The following is a 6000-nucleotide window of genomic DNA, read 5'->3' on the forward strand; positions in this document are numbered from 1 at the left end:
TGTGTGTGTGTGTGTATGTAGATATGAGTGTTTTCAAGCATTTTTTTCACCAAGAGATTAAGAATAGAGACCTAGAGACGACAGGAAAGATGGGGAAAGGCTTGTCTTCACTTCAAGTTGGAGTTGAGATTAGATTGGCAATGCTTAAATCATCTTGAACTAGACCATGATGCATTCAAGATGAACTAACAACCTAAGTTTTATGAGATGATATTGAAATACTGTATTCTTATATGATGGTCTTCTGGGGACCGTGAGCACAAGAATAGAGTTTTCACTGAAAAGAACAGATGTTCCTGCTGTACATTATATTCAGAAGTCAAGCCTAGGACAACTTACGGGGATTAAGGAGGCAAACCTGGTCTGGTAGGGGTGGGAGAGGGGCAGAGGAATAAAACTCTATTCTACTCTCAGCCTTTATAAGGAGACATGCTGTCAGGCAGAGAGACTTCCAGTAGAGAAAGTAAAATGACCTCTTTGAGATAAGTAGGCTGGATAATGACCATTCAGTGGCCCACTGAGGATAGGTCTAGGCCTACAGTCTCTGAAATCAGACATACAGAGTAGCTTTGTGAATATTCTCGGCTTGTACTTAACTCCTATAAACCCTGACCTTCAGTAAAGTTGAACTCTTACACTTACAATCTGGGCTCATGTATGCTGTGATAAATTAAAGGAACAGCCTGCTCCAAATTGGGGTGAAATGGTAAAGAAGAGAGAACAGACCTCTCCCAAGACTAGGCAGCAGCCATGGCAATCAGCTGAGGATGGCCAAGCTCAATGAAACAATGGCGGATGACATCAGAAGTTCCAAAGCATAGCAAAGAGGTCAAAATCAGTTGACATGAGAGCCCAGTTTTCTTGTAGACATAAGCCAGCCTGCAAAGGAACTGAACTAGGAATGGTCGATGAGAATATATATTGGTTGGCCATCAAAGCTAAGAATGGCTCAAGTCAAGCAACAAGTGTTAAAGGGAATGTGATCTCATTTTAGTCACAGATTGATGGGGCCTGAACATATGAGTTTCTTCTGCTGACACCCTCCACAAAACTCTGGGCTCCTTGAGTGTAAAAGGCCTTAGTAATCCCACCCCCATCTGGCACACAGTAAGATTTGAAGACAATAAATGGGAAGAACAAAAGGGTGAAGAGATTATTCATAAGCATTCTTATTATGAAGAGCTCTCACCCAATCAAGCTCAAGGGCTTGCTTTAATATAAGCTTTGAAAGTTCTTTCAACAAACCATCTGACTAGCTATTCTACTAAGAAATGGATCCTTTTGCCTTCAAAACTTATATAGAGAAATGTGTAAGAAGAAAAGTGAATGATTTTCAATTCATTGCAATGGCATGTGGGAATACCATAAGAGAACATCTTAATTACATAGGAAGTGCTGAGGATTACAAATAAAATATTCCACAAATATGGTCTGTCTGATTGTGACTAGTAAATTATTTGCCTTGGCAATTTTTTCAGATTTGAGAGTTACATCAATACCTAACAGCACCCAATAGATTAACCATGAAAATTATATCCAATTTCTTCTGGCTAGGTAGATATGGGTTATATTCATGTGGAACATGTAATCTCAGAATGTTCAAGTGATAAATGATATGCAATATATGCAACCTAATAAAAGCTCACATCTTACTGTTTCTCTTTCCTATGTCTGTGGTAGACAGTATCAGCCCTCTTTCCTGCTGAACATAGATACAGCCTCACAATCCTAATCAGAGCCCTCCAGGCCATGTTCTCTCAATGAGATGGTATCGCACCCAAGAGGGTAAAAATCAGTTCTCGGAGGATGAAAAATCTTAAATATTGCAATAGTGTAGCCTTCTACAATTCAATCCTTAATCACCCAAATTATTTAAAGTCAAAAGGAAGCTAAAGTCCTCACTAATTTAATTGCTTGGTTGCAAAATCAATGCTTTGTCCTAAATCACCTTTGATACAATCCACATGGACAGGACCACTTTTAAGAAGCAGCTCTAAAATAATAAAAAAATTAAAAAATAAACAAACAAATCCCAAGGCAACTCAGCTGAGGCCAAAACCACAGACCCTTCACCATTCATGTCACTTCCCTGCTTATATACTCTGCATGGCCCCCACTGTCTCCAAGCTCCCTGGCAAGGCACACAAAGCTCTTCCAGACTGGCTTGGGTCTGCCCCTAGGCCTCCTTTTCTGACACCTCCACACCTCACCCCTCCTGTCTCCCCTTTAGATCTACCCTTCAACCAAACCAAAGTACTGGTCTGTTTCTCAAGACCATTGTGGTAGCCTGAATCATGTTCCCCATAAAGACACATTCAAGTCTTAGCCTCTGGTTCTTTGGGTATGGAGCCATCTGTAAATCAGCTCTCCAAAGATCCTATAAAGATTAGGTCAAGTAGAATACGGGTAGGTCTTAATTCATTATTCCTGGAGACTCTATAAGGAAAGAAGTGTTGGGCATGGAAGTAGAAGCGACAGAAAGAGACAGATGTGCAAGTAATGCAGTCAGAGATTGAGTGCCAGCAAGCCACTACCACCAGACTTTTACTGACTTTGGCAAAGGCATGACCTGCCAACATTGTGATCTTAGACCTCTAGCCTCCAAACCATGAGCCAACAAATTTCTGTTGTTTAAGCCAACCAGTGTGTGGTATTTGTTGCAGCAGCCCTGGCAAACTAAAACCACCACTGTAACTTTTCCTACCATTGTTTCTTTGTAGAAGTTGTACTACATCTAGAAGATCTATAGCTGTCAAACTCCTATCCTTCAAAACCCAGTTCAGATCTCACCAAATGTTGGGAGTCTTCCCTTGCCTCCCTCAGACAAGGTTGATGGTAAAACCCTCATGATAGAGAACTTATAAGTTCATACCATTACTAAGGCTAATGAGACCATGACCCTCCTTCATTCCTTACTCATCTTTGTATAGTTAGCTCATAGAAAGTTGGCATTAAAAGCCACTGAATACATGAATGGATAAATACTCACTTGTGGAATTGAACTAGCATGCCTACTACTGCTTACAATCTATCAGAGACTCTGACCAACTTATGGCCACTGCTTACTCCTTGATTCTATAACTGTGGTTTTCTGTACTGTTTCTCATAGGATGGAAAACAACCTAAGAATGTTTAAATTATGTGTGAGAGAATTCTAACTATTACAAGCTCACAGCTTTAAATAACACTGATTCATATGCTGGGGAAGTGAGCGCTTTTCCAATTCTGTTTCAATCTTTCTGATGACATAAAGGAGAAAGTCTCAGTTTGATGATATATGAATTTTAACACCTCTCTAACACGTTAAAATTTCCCTTTATAACAAACAGAGGGCAGGCCCCAGGCTTAGAGGCCTCGAAAGGAATCAATACTTAGCTAAAATGTAAGAAACTGCTCAGTTCTCATTGTTTTTATAATTATGGTTATTTTCCAATTACAGAAGGAGATACTGATTCTTTACTTGCTGTAAGTCATATGTGTTAAATATACTTAAAGCAAAAAAAATTTAGCTCAAAGAAAAGCAATAAAAAATATTTCTACACTGTTTTTACAAAAATAGTGAGAATGGTACCCAAATACTTAGCTAGAGTAAATAAAGCATTAGTCTTAAAAGGCAAAAATTCTGGCGGGCTCACAAGTCCTCTGCTCTTGGGTAAGTTAATGAACTTCTTTGGGCATTTTTCTATGAATCAGCAAAGCACAGGTAATAATTGTAACTTTTCTATGTCAAATGTGCCATAAAAATCAAATGAGGGCGCAAGAATGGTTCAGTGGTAGAATGCTCACCTTCCATGCGGGAGGCCGGAGTGCAATTTCCGAACCATGCACCTAAAAATAAAAAAATAAAAAAAATCAAATGAAATAAAGCACATGCAAATGCCTTGGAAATGGGGAGAGAGTAGCAGCACTGTGGTCACCAGGACACCCAGCCTCAATACTCTATACCATTCCTTCTCATTCTGCCTCAACCATCTGGCTGGGATTCAACTTTAGTCAACTTCTGGTTCAAGATGTCAGTTTGTGCCCATGGATACAGTCCTCCTCATTCCCCAATTCCTGTTAGAGCGACTAAAGAAAATATTTGCCTCAGGAGCAGGTGTCATTCATTGATCAAAATATATGAGGAATTTTGGCAAGAGGTACAAAGAGATGGAGTGAAATGGAGAAATCACTGACAAGCCTGTGGAATGGGGGAATCACTGACAACCCTATCACCCCAAAAAAGACCACAGGACTCATAACAGCATGCACACGTCACCCTACACACTCTGAGCCAAGGCTGCAGGGTGCCCAATTAGACAGGGATGTGGACATGGGGGAGGGGGCCAACCTCCATTTCCCAAATGACTGTAGCCCTACAATCACTGGGGGAGGGAGGGAGAGAGGCCTGGGGATGGGGTACTACTGTCATTTCCAGCCACATACAAAGAAAACAAAAAACACTGAGCAAAGACAGGAAGCTCCTTGCTAGGCAGCCACTTCTCTCAGTAGTTCCTTCCCCATCCCTTATAACAAAATGAAACTAGAAGATTCTAAACTTTTCCTTCTCCCTTTGTACCTGTGCCAGAAATTTCCAACCAGGAAACTATAGAATCTGTGTCAGGGTCCATCTCAACCCGAAATCCTAGATAAGCTCCCTAAGGCTTTTGAGGCTATATGAAGTTTAAATATGAGACACCAATAGAACTGGTCTGCCAAAAGAAGGCAACAAATGACATTTGAAGCTCTGTTACAAGAAGCAGAATGTTAAAAATAAGGGAGGGAGGGAGGTTTTCTTGGCTTTACATGGGTCAAACTTCACTTGTGGCCACTGATTCTGACCAACTTCTAAATCCATACATCACACAAAATATTTTCTTAAATTGTGTGTTTGCAATCCCTCCCACCCACTCTCATCCTTCCCCATCCACTAAAAACAAAGAACTGAGCCCAAGAAGAGAGAAGAAAGGAGAAATTAAGACAGCCTGACTGCATTGGGTTGGAGAGTTTTTTTAGCAGGTTAATGAAGGAAGATGAGAAACTGAGGCGGAAGCAGAGAGAAACAGAGAAAGATGGAAAATGCAAAGTGTTACTGTGAGCTAGGAAATAAAGCCTTTGATGTTTTTAAGTAATTTCATTAAAGATGTATATTTCTTCTTGATTGCTTTCAGTAGTTGTCTTAGTTTGTCAGGCTGGGATGACAAATACTACACAGTAGGTTGGCTTAAATCCAGGAATTTACTGTAACACCGGGTATCAGAGATCAGAAGTCCAAAACTGAGGTGTTGGCAAGGCCATGCTTTCTCCCCAAAATCTGTTGTGATCTGGTGCTGGCTCGTCACAATCTTTGGGGTTCCTTGGCTGGCATCTCTGCTGCCCATCACATGGCAATGTCCTTGACCTCCTCCTGAGGCTTCTTCTGACTTCTGGACTTTCATGTGGCCTCCAGTAATACAGATTAAAGTCCAACCAGATTCAGCTTGGCCACACAGAAACAGGATCCTAGCAGATCCCATTCACACATAAGTCCAAGCCTTAACCGACAATATACCTTCCAAAGGTCCTATTTTCAGGTGGATTCACACCCACAGGAATGCTGATTAAGAGTAAGAACATGCCTATTGTGGGGTATGTTTTGATCTATCACAATTCTTGACAAGATCTTCTGTGTCACATGGATCTTCCTGTTTTACCTGGCTTACACATACTTCAAGAGGGGCAAGGTGGCAGGTGTTTAAAGGAAAGAGACTCAAGTAGAGAAAATACTGAAGAGCGGGCAGGCAATGGTGGTTCAGTGGCAGAGTTCTCGCCTGCCATGGCGGAGACCCGGGTTCGTTTCCTGGTGCCTGCCCATGTGAAATTATATATATATACTGAAGTGGTACTGTGAAAAGAAAGATTCAAAGAAATGGGCCATTGAGCTAAAAGAGCACAAGAGTTTGGGGATAGGGGCAGCTGGAACAGATTTGTTCTACACGGACCAGCTGAGACAAATGGTAAATGCTATGGCAGGGGCAGGAT

General features: G+C 41.2%; 1 long non-coding RNA gene across 2 annotated transcripts in view; it reads right to left on the bottom strand.

Annotated features, from left to right (window-relative positions):
- Positions 1-773, bottom strand: part of LOC143659467 (uncharacterized) — a 234427-nt gene extending 233654 nt beyond the window's left edge. For both annotated transcript variants that reach the window (XR_013163564.1, XR_013163563.1), the window contains exon 1: positions 643-773. This is a non-coding gene — a long non-coding RNA (uncharacterized LOC143659467). The remainder of the gene's footprint in view (positions 1-642) is intronic.
- Positions 774-6000: the final 5227 nt, after the last annotated feature.

The sequence above is a fragment of the Tamandua tetradactyla genome, chromosome 2 (genome assembly GCF_023851605.1).
Source record: "Tamandua tetradactyla isolate mTamTet1 chromosome 2, mTamTet1.pri, whole genome shotgun sequence".
Lineage (NCBI taxonomy): Eukaryota > Metazoa > Chordata > Mammalia > Pilosa > Myrmecophagidae > Tamandua > Tamandua tetradactyla.